The 17,563-nt window shown below is 42.1% G+C and overlaps 1 protein-coding gene across 5 annotated transcripts in view; it reads left to right on the top strand.

Annotated features, from left to right (window-relative positions):
- Positions 1-3,249: 3,249 nt before the first annotated feature.
- Positions 3,250-17,563, top strand: part of LOC124291706 — a 43,974-nt gene continuing 29,660 nt past the window's right edge. For 3 of the 5 annotated variants that reach the window (XM_046728770.1, XM_046728768.1, XM_046728771.1), the window contains exon 1: positions 3,250-3,419. The gene's annotated coding sequence lies outside the window, so the exon portion shown is untranslated. Of the gene's footprint in view, positions 3,420-4,300; positions 4,428-11,247; positions 11,345-17,563 lie in introns of those variants that run through there. The other 2 variants (XM_046728769.1, XM_046728767.1) reach the window with 2 other exon arrangements.

Here is a 17,563-nt window from a genome sequence, read left to right as displayed (position 1 = left end):
TCATTTAATATGATCGCATTCTGCAGGTACAGTAAACGTTGGCTGGTCGAAACTATCTCCGTGATACACCCGAGCGCTGGACACCGTCACATAGCAACGCCTTATATTTAAAATGCGCTAATGATTCATGTCATTGCAATAACTAAACTGTCATGAAGGCTTTTTTTGGTGATACGCGTTTACATAAATGCCGTTGGATATACTGAAATAAAGTGCTATAAATATATGCCGACATAAATATTTTTTACCAATCGTCCGCTGGTAGATATGGCCATGCAGGAATGTTGTGTGGGCGCGAAAAGGATAAAGATAGAAACATTAGTTTTAGTAAGTTCCTTACCTGTTGTCACCTGTGAGTTTAATCATTTATTGGAAGATTAGTTTTAGTAGGAAGATGTATTTGTTGTGTTCGTGCCTTATTATAAATGTTAAGTGATGCTACTTTATATTGTGTATCGGTTTGTCACAGTAATTCATGGTTTTCATAATTTCGTTGTATTTTTCAGAGCATTGACTTGCGAAAATACGTGATAGTGTCGTCAAGATATTTGCTGAACTGATAATTAATAAACGAGTGACGATGCCAGATTACAATACAATAACCCATTTTTGTCATGAGATGCGACAAAAAAAGGTAGGTTTGTCAGTTGATTGGTTGTCTGCCTTGGTTGGATCCAGGTTAGAATTGATCTTCAGTAACCCATGCTTGTCGTAAGAGGCGAATAACGGGATCGGGTGGTCAGGCTCGCTGACTGGATTGACACATGTCATCGTATCCCAGTGGCATAGGTCGATGCTCATGCTGTTACTCACTGGATTGTCTGATCCAGACTCGATTAATTACAGACCGCCTCAATATAGCTGGAATATTGCTCAGTGTGGCGTAAAACTAAACTCACTCACTCATTCACTTACTGCAGGAGTTTTGAGGTGTTAGTCCACATGTTAGAGGGAAATGCTCCTCATGCGGACGCCCGCAACACACACCCACCCCCTCTCTGTATCCGCCTCTGCACTGTCTTGGTGGGGACCACGTGGGACGCTGCTGGCAATAACAGTCACTGGTTTATCTGTTCGAGACGGGCCGCCGTCACAGAATATTGCTGAGTTCGGCGTTAAACAACACACACTGATTTAGCAACACCTGTGGTGTTGTGTGGGTGACGTCAACCAGGTTAGTGATTGTAAAGATTTTTATTAGCAAGCGTGCATCTCCATGACTATCTCTGTCAGGTCCGTATCACCTGCTTAAATATTGATTCCCGGTGAACTCACGTTTACATTTAAACAATCGGTGTGTTTATCATGCTAAATGTGTTTGTGTTACGTACGGAGGAAAAAAAGAAGTTGTCAGGAACACAACGTTTCGCAGTATACATACATATTTCTTCATCAGGCGAAGGAGTAAACATGTGCTCTGAAACTTAGAAAATAAAGAAAGTGACCTACGTATATCCTCTCCGTTATGTGTATCTTCAAATGTAATTCAAAGGGTTGACAAGGGATGTGGATGAAACGTTCCAAGCCTTAGTACGAAGGGAGTGTTGCACAGACTTAACACATTGTGTGTAATACGTACAATACCTTTTCATGTGTATAGGCAACAACTGAACCGAGCACATAACCTGGCAGCATACTTCTGCAGTCAGAGTAACTAGGTACAGTGGCGGATCCAGAGGCGGATCCAGAGGGGTGGGGGTCCCGAAAATGACTAAAGACCACATTGAAGTTACTGTTTTGCAATGGCGGAGCCAAGGTGGGGTTCAGGGGGTTCGAACCCCCCGACAGCCCCCCCCTTTAAAAAAATTCTGGCTCCGCCTATGAGGTATTCTTTGTTTGTAGAAGTGAAAAACGTTGCCCCCGCTCAGTCATCAAATGTCTCCAACTCCAACAGCCGTCATTATGTCAACTTCAGGGGATCATATGTTTTCCTTGCCTCTGTTGAGAGATGTTAAGAGTTCACGATAAAAAGACAGATCCTTGAAGACTCGAGGATGGTCCAAAACAAGACCTTCAACTGCCATCACTGAAAAAAATGTTGACAACAATTGTGGATATAACTGTGGATAATGTACCACTAACCAAGCACCACATAGCCAATACGGAGGCATCTCTCATGTTGAGGAACATGAACTTTTCAAGAAGTACCAGCGCATTAGGAGGTTTCAAGGCTTTCGACTTCTGATCAGAAACGGTCAGGTACACCATCTCGTGATAAGCAGACCCAGCTCATTAAGCTGAGCGAGTTGTAAGCATAGACGAGTCTGGGGGGGACTTAAACACACACACCCACCCCCCAAGTGGGCAAAGAATGTTCAGTCTGTTGGAAAGCTAATGACTTCAATCTTCTGGTATACGACAGGAATTCTTACATGTTCGACTACTTCCCAGAATGTCAGACCATTAATTGCGAATATTATATTAACCTGACCAAGAACCAGAGTGAGAACATCAACCGTGTGACTAGAGGTGTTTGTTCCACTTGGAGAACGCGGGCCTGTTGTCGCCATGGTTGCAAGGCATGACTGTGGCAGTACATTCATCCCGCATCCGCTGTATTCACCGCCTCTGGTACCTGTCGATTTCCACCTCTTGCAAACCTTGAGAAATCATTTTAAACGTGATTTTGGGACTTTACACACGGGGGCGTGGGCTTGCTTGTGCAGCTGTGGAGGCCAGGCACCTCACCGTCGTGAAATAAGTGACCTTACTCTTGACAAGAACGTTTGTTTTGAAAAGAAAAGAAAAGAAAAGCAGTCTTCACATTCAGTTTGGATCTTTTCAGCCACCCTGATGTGTTATTTAGATATGGTCAAATTCATCAAAAAATGACGTCAACCGAACCAATATCATGTTCAAACTTCATCATTTAAAAGCTAGAAATTCTGATATGGATGAAGGGCCGTATGATAGCACAGTGGTTAAAGCATTAGCTCGTGACCCCAAGGGCTTGATTTTCTGGGGCCAGATTTTGAAATCTATTTTGATGATATAGGCTAATGGCGTCATTGCACCATGATCATTCACCCCTAACGTTTAGGCCATATGCTTTCTATAATAATAATATATGAAATCACACAAAAACTACCCACGCAGTAATATTAAAGATTAAACCTTTCATAAGCAACGAACGATGCATATTAAATTTCCTCAAGATAAACAACCTCTTGATGCGTGTGATAAGAGCGCGTGTGCAATATCGATTACCGCCGGCACAGCTGTCAGTGACGTAGCGCACAGGAGACGTTCGCCTTTCTATCAGTTATATATCGATCTTGAGGCTACCAACACATATCCATCGTTCTGCTCCACCGAATGTATGTCACCCCTCAAATGAGCGTGACAGGAGCGTATGGAGACCTCTTACCCTTAAACAAGTAAAACGTGGACATTGATACCTTAAAAATTGCTGCCTGAAGGTAGGTCATCTTTGCGAATACTCTACATACATCCACGTTACATTCGGTGTTACCACCAGTGTAAGATGTCTAAAGTCGAATGATTTGAACTGTATGTTTGTCATGGATGTTTATACCGTTAGAGTTTCATTTTTTTAGTATTAATTCATTCAGGTATTGGAATTCATTACACAGTTATGTATTTTTGTGTAAATGTTTTGAATTATGGTCTATATTGTATAAACATAACATTATGCTAGCTTTCAAATTATTGACCTCATACATATATGCGTAGAAGCTGTACCTGTAAACCCCGCTGCTAGCTATAGATTTTATCACACATGCGAATATCTTATGGACAATACTAACAAAGGCAACATCTGGGCGCGGATGAATTAGATAAACGAAATTGACTTAATTCAGTTGAATTGCCTAACAGTTCAATGATATTAAGCTACAGATAATAAATTTGTATCTTGAACTCATTCGGCGTCTCGATAACGAGCATGGTATCATGGTAAATAGAAATGAAAAACACCTCAAACCATGATAGACAAACCCGTCTTCTATAGTTCGTTCATTAGTCAAAGTTTACATTATTAATCGTGCAATGTAGGTGTCTGTAGATATATTGCCTACTTACTAATGGTTGATTGTCATGCATTCAAATAACATTTTCAGAACCTAAACGCTCTCACTAAGGCTAAAATTTCCACAGTTACCCAATAGAATGTTTATTAAGGGATAGTGCCCAATGAGAAGAAATTTGTAATCAGCTGATGCGATTGTGTAGCTAGGTTGGCTCAATGCGCTGACACGGCGGGCTTAACATGGTTACTTCTGAATCAATATTTCCCGTCAATAATTGCGCGGGGAGCTTGCAATGAACAAACTCCCTCCTTTAAACCCTGTTTATAGCCGACTGGCGGACCTCACTATAGCTCACGTTGTTGCTAAACGTCTTGCATTCACCAGAACAAGGATTTGGATAGACATACGAATCTCCTGGAGCCAAGACTCGTGCGGAAGGTAGGAGTTACGACAGCGATCACGAACGATGTAATATATTAATTGGGAGTTCCCTATAAGCCTTCTTTTCGACCCACCCCCCTCTTCTTTTGTTCTCCGACATCAGTAAAAGGTTGCTCGTGTGGCCTCACTCGAAACCGGATCTTTTCTCGCAGTTCATAGATTAACGTTAGTGTTAAGACGACTTCTTCCGTGACTGATAGCATGCAGTTTGGATAATGGCAAAGTGTGCAGATAAAGAGATGAGATCTGACACTATAGTGGATGCATTTTTGTCTGAATCATTTATTCAACGTGACTCATCCACGTCTTGCAACGAAAACGAGCCCTTTGTTTGGTTAGGAAAACGCCCATCTGTTCTTTTGTTAAGTCATGCCTGTTTCGGTGGAACCCTCGTATGGCACCGAAGTCTGTCTTGTATATATACAAAGAGAAGGGCAGGTTGAGCTTTTATACATTAATACCAACAACTATTACCTTGCTTTACACTTGACATTATGTTGTGTCATATTATCCAACTATGTACTGTCGGGACAGTTTGAGTGATGACTGGAAAACCTGTATATGAAGAAGAGAAGAAGATATATATTTTATTATAAGAGTCACATGCCGATTTGCACAATTGTGTATAATAGTGTACATGTATAATTTGTGGAACGCTATCGCTTCCCCGGTATAAGCTTTGTTTCAGTCTGTGCCGTACTGTAAGACAAATGCCAGATGCATGGTGATTACCAGGCCAGGTCTGACCTGGGGCAAGGTGAGGCCACCAGAGATACAGTGCTTTGAACTCAGGTGTAGCTGTATCAGTAGGTACATCCAGCATGTCGTGGTGTCTTGAATGACATGCCCAATACGGGATCATAGGCATATATACCGTATTGCACAGGGGCAAATACAGCTTTTTGAGAATGGGAGGGTGCACACTCTTGAGAAAGGGAGGGTGCACACTCTTGAGAAAGGGAGCGTGCACGCTCTTGAGAAAGAGGGTGCACACTTCATTTTCACGAGAGTTTCAATGGTCAACAACCAGTTTGAATCAAAAGATAGATAACCGAAATCAAATATGATCTAGGCACATCAACCAACGAAATTTCAAGTAGATTACATCTTACATAAGCTATTGGCAACAACGATGCATGTTATTAGAACAATCATGCGTTTATGTTAGCATTATGCCGTATAATACATAGCATGCTGATTTCTTCTCCAAGGACAGGGTAGGGCACTTGGTCTCCCCTTTGACACACAAGCATTATATATTCACTTTAAGGCGGTAGACATAATATCTTCACTTTGATAGGGCTTTGCTTTATTCCCTCGACAGATGTACGCATTATCTCATTAATGGCATGTACTCTTTAATGTCATATAGTACTTGTTATTCCCTTTATTGGAATAGGCATGTACTGTTTTATGTCATATTGTAGGTGTTATTCCCTTTATTGCAGAAGGCACTATCCCTTCAATGCCACATAGTAGGTGTTATTCCCTTTATTGCAGAAGGCACTATCCCTTCAATGCCACATAGTAGGTGTTATTCCCTTTATTGCAGAAGGCATGATCCCTTCAATGCCACATAGTAGGTGTTATTCCCTTTATTGCAGAAGGCATGATCCCTTCAATGCCACATAGTAGGTGTTATTCCCTTTATTGCAGTAGGCACTATTCCTTCAATGCCACATAGTAGGTGTTATTCCATTTATTGCAGAAGGCACTATCCCTTCAATAGTATAGTTAGGTGTTATTGCTTTCATTGCAGAAGGCATGATCCCTTCAATGCCACTAGGTAGGCGTTATTCCCTTTATTGCAGCAAACACGGTTGGTATAATCTTCTGTTACGACAAGGTAGATGTTATTTCTTTATTGCTGTAAACACGGTAGGTAAAATCTTTTATAAGCAAGGAATGCGCTATTCCCTTATTGCTGTACGGTAGGTATAATCTTTCCATCATATAGGTAGGTGTTAGTCTCGTTATTGCTGTAAACACGGTAGGTATAATCTCTCTTACGACAAGGTAGGCGTTATTCCCGATACAAACACGGTAGGTATTTCTCTGTAATGGCAAGGTATGCGTTATTCCCTTATTGCTTTAAACACGGTAAGTATAATCTCTCCATGACGACAAGGAATGCGCTATTCCCTTATTGCTGTTAACACGGTTGGTATAATCTCTCTGTTACGACAAGGTAGGCGTTATTCTCTTATTGCTGTAAACACGGTAGGTAAAATCTTTTAGTATTGGCAAGGAATGCGCTATTCCCTTATTGCTGTAAACACGGTAGGTATAATCTATCTGTTACGACAAGGAAGGCGTTATTCCCGTATTGTTGTAAACACGGTAGGTATAATCTCTCTGTTACGACAAGGTAGGCGATATTCCCTTATTGCTATAAACACGGTAGGTATAATCTCTCTGTTACAACAAGGTAGGCGTCATTCTCTTATTGCTGCAAGCAGCGTAAGCACCACTTCATTAGATATCGAACGTCTAGATGAAGGCTTCCAGATGTAAAACCCAATCACAATGAGAGCCTGTTGTTATTAACGACGAAGGCCGCTAGTTAGAGCCAGTTCAATGACTGGCCAGTGGCGTTAGTCAGGAGGCATGATATAACAGACTTATCGCTCATCCTTTACACCGTGTGGTATCTGACTGTAGCTCGATCATTGATCTTTCCATCCAGCCAACACCAGAACGTGTTGTAAATACTGCAACGTGAACTAGCAATCTCTTCACGACCTTGACAGATAAACAGCCGTGTTGGTACTGACGCTGACACATACTCTGGGATGTAGTATATAATTAATAGTTTCCATGCCATTCCGTCGTAATCTGTTTTTCGTGCTACTGCTTTTTCTAGCTTCATGACAAAGTGGCAGCCCGATCTGAATTAATTCAATCAATGAACGAAAATGTCCTTGGGTAGAATTGTGTTTATCAAACCGGGTAAATGTTTGATATTAATGTGAATATGTATGTATGATTCGATGTCTGTAAAGAGTGGGAATTATCTATTCATATGATGTATCTCATCAAGAGTAAGTATTTGTCGATATTTCCCGGCCATTCATACTGAATCCATGCTAGTGCATAAATAACATATGTATAGACGATACACATACATCATCGTCATAGTAACGGTGGCTTTTACTGTTTGCAATGTGGTTAGGGGGATTATAGGGTTTCATGAACTCTTACATAGTATTGATCGAACTTTCTGAACATTTAGAAGTCATGAAAAACATCAACACACGATGGAATAGTATTTTGTGAGGGATAGGTAGTACAAGGGCGGTATGAACATCGCTCGGTAGAGGAGAGTGTGTGCGTGAAGACAATGACATTAAGCGAAAAGAACAAGAGTGAGTGAGTGAGTTTAGTTTTACGCCGCACTCAGCAATATTCCAGCTATATTGCGGCGGTCTGTAAATAATAGAGTCTGGACCAGACAATCCAGGGATCAACAGCATGACCATCAATCTACGCAATTGGTATACGATGACATGTGTCAATCCAGTCAGCGAGCCTGACCACCCAATCACGTTAGTCGCCTCTTACAAGCATGGGTTACTGAAGATCAATTCTAACCCGATCTTCACGGGTCGAAAAGAACAAGAGTTATCTTTAGGTGGCCTACATGTCGCTATCTCGATTAGTTCGAGTCTGTTAAACAGAATTAATTGGTGTATCAAACCCCTGTAGACCCGATCGCCCAGAGCGCTAAAATTCGTTCTGTAAAGTTGAATGGCACTTTCGAATTCCAGATTCACCATCAGTATGGTTTTGGGTTGTTAGTAGCCAACTCGTGGTCGTGGGTTTCGTTAAAGTGATTAACGTCTAGAACCTGCTTCACTTTCCACGTACACCCTCAATCCACACAAAAAAGTTGCTCTATCCCCCTCATATTCGAACACTGCTACCACATACTAGCCTTTTCTCAGAATTTTATTATGTTATGGGTAATTTGCTGGCTATCAGAAACTGTGCCTTACGAACAGACATCTAATACAGATAAATAGATTCCAAGACGACGGAGTTTATCATTTATGTCCAATTAGATATTTATATCGACTGGTGGAAGAAGTTGCTCAGAGTCGACGGTATTCGATGTTCTTAGATGCTCAAAATGCACATACCAATTGCAATAGTATAGAGCGACCTGTAAACCATTACGTGAGAGGGTAAAAAGAACTCTTCAAAATTCGGTTCCAATTATCCTCTAATTTCGAAGTCCAGTCCACCAAAATCAATGACTTACTGCTGGTTTATGACCAGCTCGCTTATATTACCAAACTTTCAAGGTGGCATCATTAAACTCAACACAGAAAACCAGGAACCTCGCGCTGCAGAAGTCTTGAATTGGTACCTTGAAATGGCTGCAGCAATATTGTGAAGTTCTCTTGCAGCGTGACAGAATCAATGAAGTCCATTCATTTGCGGTCAAGAACATACTTTGATCGAGTTTTCATTAGCTCGGTATCAAGGAATTCCTGACCGACTTCTCCCTCGAGTACGAGAAATCCTACCCTGGCCGCTCCGGTGATTGGAAGGGCGGGAGTGAAGCCAAAGGAGGGGAGAGGAAGTCTGATAGAGCTTTCGGTGTTTCAAAGACTGATCAATACCGCAATGCAGGCCGAGGCAGCAACTGCGACAAAAAGATTATGAAATTGATCTGCTTCGCCTTAAAACTTATATCATCTATGCGTGTATGTATCTGGACAAATAACACAGTCACCGCACTAGAGGAGTTTAAAGAATATTTTGTGCATGTAGACGGTTGCGTATTTACAAAATGCGCTGTCACTTAAAGGTGTATATTTCTCCAGTTTTATCACAAGTTAAGATATATTTGTGTTCCGGTGTTAAAACACATCCACTCGAATGCTTATATATATATGATAGATGATTAATCTATAGTTTCTCTCTCTGGTATTTGTATAAATACCCATGCTGGTCTGCCATGTAACATTCTTTGGTCTACTTACCCATCACATTGTTAGTGAAAATTGTTAGTTACAGGTAGAACAATGATTTTCTGTGATCCATTTTCATGACTTTGTCACTGCCTTTGCCTTCTATACCCAGTGGAATCTGTTACTTTATGTTACGCGACAAGGACTCGAATCATTATACCGTGCTTGGGTGGGGACATGGTGCTTCGGTGGGCTAGTGCACACGCACGCACACGGTCAGATATATACGTGCCTCTATTCAGCTGTCAGATATACATGTATATATTCAGGAGTCAGATATACATGGGCCTCTATTCAGCTGCCAGATATACATGTATATATTCAGGAGTCAGATATACATGGGCCTCTATTCAGCTGTCAGATACAAGTGCATATATTCTGCAGTCCGATATACATGTGCCTCTATTCAGCTGTCAGATATACATGTATATATTCAGCTGTCAGATATACATGTGCTTCTATTCAGCTATCAGATACAAGTGCATATATTCTGCAGTCCGATATACATGTGCCTCTATTCAGCTGTCAGATATACATGTATATATTCTGCAGTCCGATATACATGGGCCTCTATTCAGCTGTCAGATATACATGTATATATTCTGCAGTCCGATATACATGTGCCTCTATTCAGCTGCCAGATATACATGTATATATTCTGCAGTCCGATATACATTTGCCTCTATTCAGCTGTCAGATACAAGTGTATATATTCAGCTGTCAGATACAGGTGCATATATTCTGCAGTCCGATATACATGTGCCTCTATTTCAGCTGTCAGATATACGTGTATATATTCAGCTGTCCGATATACATGGGCCTCTATTCAGCTGCCAGATACAAGTGTATATATTCAGCTGTCAGATACAAGTGTATATATTCAGCTGTCAGATATACATGGGCCTCTATTCAGCTGCCAGATATACATGTATATATTCTGCAGTCCGATATACATGGGCCTATATTCAGCTGTCAGATACAAGTGCATATATTCTGCAGTCCGATATACATGTGCCTCTATTCAGCTGTCAGATACAAGTGTATATATTCTGCAGTCCGACATACATGTGCCTCTATTCAGCTGTCAGATATACATGTATATATTCAGGAGTCAGATACACTCGTGTATATAAAAGGGGCGCCAGGTGCAATAACCTACTTTGTGTGGTGTCACAACGAATCAATTATTGAGGTGTTTGGTGTTATTGATCTGATTCACTCATCTGCACCGTCGGCAGTCTTAAGACGTCAACGACAATGCCTTTAGCCACGTTTTAAAACTGCCATGGAAGTGTATACTCTCAATAACGTAATGGAACGATTAAGCTTTACATGTTTATTGTTAATGCACTAGCCATGTAACATCAGAAAACAGTTTGAAAAACACATGCGTGATATATTCTCACAACTTTAAATAAATATTGATAGTTAAATGCTAAGAAAAGTTCAAGGTAAATGTGAATGTACGAGACATATCGATACGACAGTAACGCCAATATATTTATATATTCTATCAAAACATCCCCATGGCATTTAATATGTGATGTGTCATAATAAATGTTCATAGATTAAATCAAAAACAGCGACATATGTACAGCTCAAATGTCGCTCTGAACTCCAACATCACACGTGAAATATCAACCGAGTTCTCGGTATTCGATGTCTGGCAAATTATATATGAACAAAGCATCAACGACCATGACAACATTCACTACCGCGATACTACCTGATGTGATACCACGCTACAGATGATGTACAATTTATTACCATGGCAACGGTTAAGGAAAATGCTTCATTTTGAAAGTATCAAGAAGACGTCTACAACTGCCAGCCTTTCAGCATAGGCCCGCTGACAAACCTTTAAACACTTCCAAAAGGAATCATTGCCCTTTATTAGATATCGATTTCTCATCAACGACGTCTCTTCGGTAACAAAAGGTACGTTGTTTTATAGCGATGTCATTCATTACAAACTCGTAAAGTAAAAGTGACGGTTTCATCTCTGTAAAATGAGAACACTGAAGCCATTTTTGTGAAAAAGGAGTGTTCTCTATACTTTTCGATGTTCACTCCCAAAACCGATAAATATTGGAGATTCATGATTTATTGTTATATTTTATGTATCGACGTGTAGCAAAATTATGGCTTGATGTAATTCTACAATTACTTTCCGAAAATTAGCCGTTGTTACTTTAGGCTTCAAATGATACAGTTGATTCATATATATTTGCCGAAACAAACCTGTGTGCTCAATTCAGACAAGGATTAGATTTCATTGACGTTGTACTGTGTAGAGACATGAATGTATCCATCCATCCATCCATCAATCCATCCATCCATAGGAGGTTGGTAATATATATTGTACTGTATGTAGACTGTTCTGTAGATTGAAGTTAGGATGTCTCTACTGTGTGTAGACGACAATGTAATTTAACGGTAGCGCGCAATATGTATTGTATTCTGTAGAGGTAAACAATGATCTATTCAGTGTGTAATGCTCCTAAAGGCCCTGCAGTCTGTCAGTGATCAGGGTGATATATGTATTGGGTTGTCTGGGAGGAATCGATAGAGCTGACAAGGCCCTTTTGTTTGAGAGCAGGTGCTTCATCAGCAGGACTAGTGCATGTAAGTAGTTGCTGACTCCACGACCGGTTGATGTCACAGTATCCGCAGCATTTGCAGTTGTCACTGCTACTACAAGCTGTACCGTAGTTTGTTCATGTACTTTCCGTATTATCCTGGCCCGCTAGCCCGTGGCTAGTAAAAATCCAGTCTGGCCAGTAAATCTTCCCAGTCTTCACAGTCTGCGAAATTGCAAGGAGGAGATTGCGTTTACTTTGTCGCACAAGGCATTGCTTACTTATTCATCGGTTCTCTGAGCAGAGAATTAGATTCTAATCGTCAAAATACAGTGTAGCATTTATACACTGAACGTGTATGTTTTGTGGTTCCTGGAGATAAAGGTGACAGGTTGCTTTCCAATCGTACCTCAGTGAATGTATTACTAGTATTTCAAGTTATTCGCTGTGATAGATTTCCACAACAAATACATGTCCTCGACAATAATTTCATTACAAACTATGAATTTAAATAGATACATCTAATGAGATTGATAAACATTTTGCTTTGTTGAGTTGGATCAGATAACTGCTTCATAAATTAACACACACAGCATGTATCAGTAAAGTCAGTAAACTCGTTATCACCCGGGAGAGAACTGGTCAGCTTGTCGTAAGAGGCGACTAACGGGATCGGATGGTCAGGCTCGCTGACTTGGTTGATTCCCGCCATCGTTACCCAATTGGGTGATGCCAATCACCGGACTGTTTGGTCCAGACTCGTCCTTTGACAGTTTGAATATTGTCGAACAAACGGTAGCAAACCATGGCATGGTATAGTCTAAATAAGTTTCAAAGGGGAGGTTCGTGTGAACTGAACGTTTGCAAAGTGTGAAACCTGAAGATTTAAGATTTGTGAATCTGAGATTGTGAAATACTTTATTAGGAAGTTGACTTTACTGGTAGGTCCAGCAGACCAAGGCGACCTACAAGCGTACGTTGACAGTTTACAGTCCAATAATTTATTCCAACGCTGGTCCAGGTAATTTAGTCCTGCCCTAAGTGAAGTGAAATCTTGGTCTCCCAAGACGTGTCAACCAGCCCTGCGCTACAACCAATTCGTGGTCCTCGTTAAATATCTGACCAATCAAGTATTATATTTTCAGAGATAGTAGATTGTAACTGATTGTAATGAAGTAAGGAACACATTTTAAGACACCTATTTGATCTGCCGGGCAAAAACGCTTTACTCTTGAAATTTGGATTTTACTTGAAGGACGTTAGAATCGTTATTAAGGTTATTGCACTCATGAAACAGAACACTGCAAATTTAAAGTACAAAACGCAATTATAATGCACGTATCATATACATCACTATCGAATCACCATTTCTCGTCGTTTTTGTTATACTAGTAGTTGTAATAAAATGCCACGTTTATGATGATAACGTTAATTGACGCCGTGACACTTGATGTAATAGCGCTCGGAATTCAGTAGCAATATATTACGCCTTCAGGACAGGTAGCATCCCGAGCTGTCACCTTCAGACCTAATTATAGCCGTTCGCTGTTGGAGGTGTAGCGTGTCTCACTCATTACACTACGACCTTGCGTAAGTAGACGTTTATCTATAGAAGGAATAATAATAATAGGTTTTAGGAGATAGGCATTTATTGGAGTGGGGTTTTATAACCATCCGTGAAATATATACCACCTAAATAGTTTTCAGAGTTTTAAGTTATCTTTGTGTAGTTTTAAATTTAAAGCTGTCAACGCCAATATTACACCATGATATTATAACTAAAGGAGGAATTAGTTTGTGTGGGTTACTTGTTTGAGCCCCGCTCTCTTATCAAATGTATTGACAAGTTTTAGTTTTGTCCTTGTATGGAGGTGCTCACATGGATTATCACAGGGAAGGTGTGGTAGCCTAGTGGTTAAAGCGTTCGCTCGGGTTCGATTCCCCACATCTTTCCTATGCAGCCCATTTCTGGTGTCCCCAGCCGTGATATTGCTGGAATATTTATAAAAGCGGTGTAAAACCCAACTTACTCAAATCGATCTTCACGGAGATAACTAATATAACGTAGGTACTGTCCTCCCGTTTCGTGCGGGTTGGTACTGTCCTCCCGTTTCGTGCGGGTTGGTACTGTCCTCGTGCCAGAGTGTTATTGATTCTACACCCAGAGTGTACCCTGGGAACAGGATGCGTGTGGTACATTGCTCCTACATCTCACACACTGTAGAGCCTACTGCTGGGTGAAGGCAATGTAAAATTGATCATCTTGATACGAAAAACCTCTTTATCTGGCTCGAGAGGCCTGTCCTTCCCGCAATAGTACCAGGGGGGAGTTCAACTGTCAGTTAGGTATAGGTTGAACTCCATGTGACTATCTGATGCTGTCTGTTAGGACAGCGGGTATTAAGGGAACCTGACCGGGAACCCGGCTGCATGTGTTGTACTTGATGAGATATTGGCATTCTCTGACGTTGGGCTTTTTAAACGTTTGACGCCGTAACCAAGGTATAACCGCGCGCGTGCATGCAGGTGTGAGTGCGTATATTCGTGCGTGCGAGCGTGCGTGCGTGCTTATGTATGCGTAGGTGTGTGTTGTGTGTACTGCGCCGTATGCGTGCGTTCTCTCGTGTGTATGTGTGTGTGTGTGCTGTTATCCCCTTGTAGTATCCCACGCCCCAGGCAGAGTACCAACAGATACCAAGACGCAGTTTAACACGAATAGCCTACTCAGATACAGTAATATATATGTACTGCTTTATCGGTATCACGCCCCAGGCCGGACAGGACAGGTTAAAATATGTGTCGGTATCACCGGACACATTAAAAACATTACCTCACATTAATGGGTACCTAGTAAAATTGCTTCAATTATGTGTAAACAGGGAACCTATTGAAAAGTGTTCGGACTGACAGGGTACGCTTTTTGGAGGTTTCACTTTTCAGAGATCCTGCATAGATAGTCTCTCTGTTCAGATCGACGTGCGTACGTCAGCCAAAATTCTTTATAGGAAGGGTTGGCAGTGTAGCACAAACTTGCCGACATATTTCATTTTTAAAAGCTGCTGATCAATTATTCCAACACAGCTAGACTAGCCTCACTACGAAAACAACGTTCTAGTAAATTGGGCGAGTGCCACGAACGGCATCGTATCTTACCATGTTGCTAATGTAAACCTTGGAACTCCAAACAGATCAATAAGATTCAAGGTCAACCAGTATCTCGGTTGAAATCTTGCTGGCGATGCGTTATTTGGGTCGGCGCCATGCTTCGAGGTAATGTGTGTCCCTATATCCTGCCCAGACAACGCGGACAACACGAGGTAGCCACACTGACAGGATCGTGTTTTCCCCCTGTATCGATCAGGGCTTATGGAGGGGCCAGAGATGCTATTGTTGGCGACTGTAAACACTTTCTATATAGGCGATACATGCAGTCGCCCTGGAGTGATTGATGTCAGCTACCTGATCAACAGTAATGCCCAGGATTGAATCTAAAGGCTGATGTTGTTTTGACGCTGATAGTGGCTTAGTCAGTTAGATGTAGGGTCCATCGTTTAGAGGTTTCCAGCTGGCATTATGTTGTAGGGTGGGAAGAGGGATGTCTTTGAGTGCATTGGGGGATATTTGGGCATTTAACATTGTATGCTGGTGTACGTGTAGAGTATTTGGACACGGTCACGTGGTGTAGGGTGGCAATGTAGGTAAGGTCGGGTGATGTTGGGTGGCAATACAGGTAAGGTCGGGTGATGTAGGGTGGCAATACAGGTAAGGTCGGGTGATGTAGGGTGGTAATATACGGTTGGGTGATGTAGGGGTGGCACAGGTAAGGTAAGGATCAGGGTGGCAATACAGGTGATGTTGGGTAGGGTGGCAATACAGGTAAGGTCGGGTGATGTAGGGTGGCAATGTAGGTAAGGTCGGGTGATGTAGGGTGGCAATATAGGTAAGGTCGGGTGATGTAGGGTGGCAATACAGGTAAGGTCGGGTGATGTAGGGTGGCAATACAGGTAAGGTCGGGTGATGTAGGGTGGCAATATAGGTAAGGTCGGGTGATGTAGGGTGGCAATACAGGTAAGGTCGGATGATGTAGGGTGTCGGGTGAATGGTACAGGTAAGGTCGGGTGATGTAGGGTGGCAATACAGGTAAGGTCGGGTGATGTGTAGGGCGGCACGTAGGGTGGCAATAGGGTAGGTAAGGTCGGGTGATGTAGGGTGGCAATGTAGGTAAGGTCGGGTGATGTAGGGTGGCAATATAGGTAAGGTCGGGTGATGTAGGGTGGCAATATAGGTAAGGTCGGGTGATGTAGGGTGGCAATATAGGTAAGGTCGGGTGATGTTGGGTGGCAATACAGGTAAGGTCGGGTGATGTAGGGTGGCAATACAGGTAAGGTCGGGTGATGTAGGGTGGCAATATAGGTAAGGTCGGGTGATGTAGGGTGGCAATGTAGGTAAGGTCGGGTGATGTAGGGTGGCAATACAGGTAAGGTCGGGTGATGTAGGGTGGCAATATAGGTAAGGTCGGGTGATGTAGGGTGGCAATACAGGTAAGGTCGGGTGATGTAGGGTGGCAATGTAGGTAAGGTCAGGGTGGCATTTCAGGTGATGTAGGTCGGGTGATGTAGGGTGGCAATGTAGGTAAGGTTGGGTGATGTTGGGTGGCAATACAGGTAAGGTCGGAGTGGATGACAATACGGGTTGATGTTGGGCGGCAATACGGGTAAGGTCGGGTGATGTAGGGTGGCAAATGTAGGTGATGTTGGGCGGCAATATAGGTCGGGTGATGAGTGTGGTGGCAATACAGGTAAGGTCGGGTGATGTTGGGCGGCAATACGGGTAAGATGAGGTGATGTAGGGTGGTAATACAGGTAAGGTCGGGTGAAGTAGGGTGGCATTTCAGGTAAGGTCGGGTGATGTAGGGTGGCAATAGGTATGTTCAGGTGATATTGGGTAGCAATACAGGTAAGGTTGGGTGGAGAAGGGTGGAAATGCGGCTCAAGGCGGATTGGTGAATTGTGCACTTTAAAGTAGAGTAACATGATTATATTATCATTGTGAAACCGTGGCAATTACATTGAATAATCTGTTGTTACTCGTGTAAGTTTCATGACGTCTCAGCTTCCTTGGGTTTAGAGAATGGTGATGATGCATTTGAAGCTTGTGTATTTGTACTTGCAATATTTTTTGTCGATCATCGTTCTTTGTTGAAACTCCAATGTGTCCTCTTACTACAAACCTGCGCAATTTCGATCTGTGGAAGATGCAGCCAAGCCATGTCGTCCTCTATTACTCTTTATAGCCGGCTGGTTTGTATAGCGTGTAGATGTCGCTTCTAATATTATCAACTCATTCCACGCAGAGGCAAAATGTCCCTGATTTGCCATGGCCTGACAGATGAGAGGTTACGAAAGCCTTGGAGAGAAGAGGTCGGACCAAACCTGATTAAAACACTCCAACCGGTGACGCAAACCCAATTGCTCTAGGCTACTTCTCACTATCCAGTTTGGAGATATGATCAGAGGGATCTATCGATTTGTACATCACGGAAAGCGGCAATTATCGATGCTTACAAGAAAAAAACGAA

This window comes from Haliotis rubra, unplaced genomic scaffold (assembly GCF_003918875.1).
Source record: "Haliotis rubra isolate DU_JTF1 unplaced genomic scaffold, ASM391887v1 Scf5, whole genome shotgun sequence".
Lineage (NCBI taxonomy): Eukaryota > Metazoa > Mollusca > Gastropoda > Lepetellida > Haliotidae > Haliotis > Haliotis rubra.
Note: the sequence above shows the minus strand (reverse complement) of the source record. Positions and strands in the feature narration are given on the sequence as shown.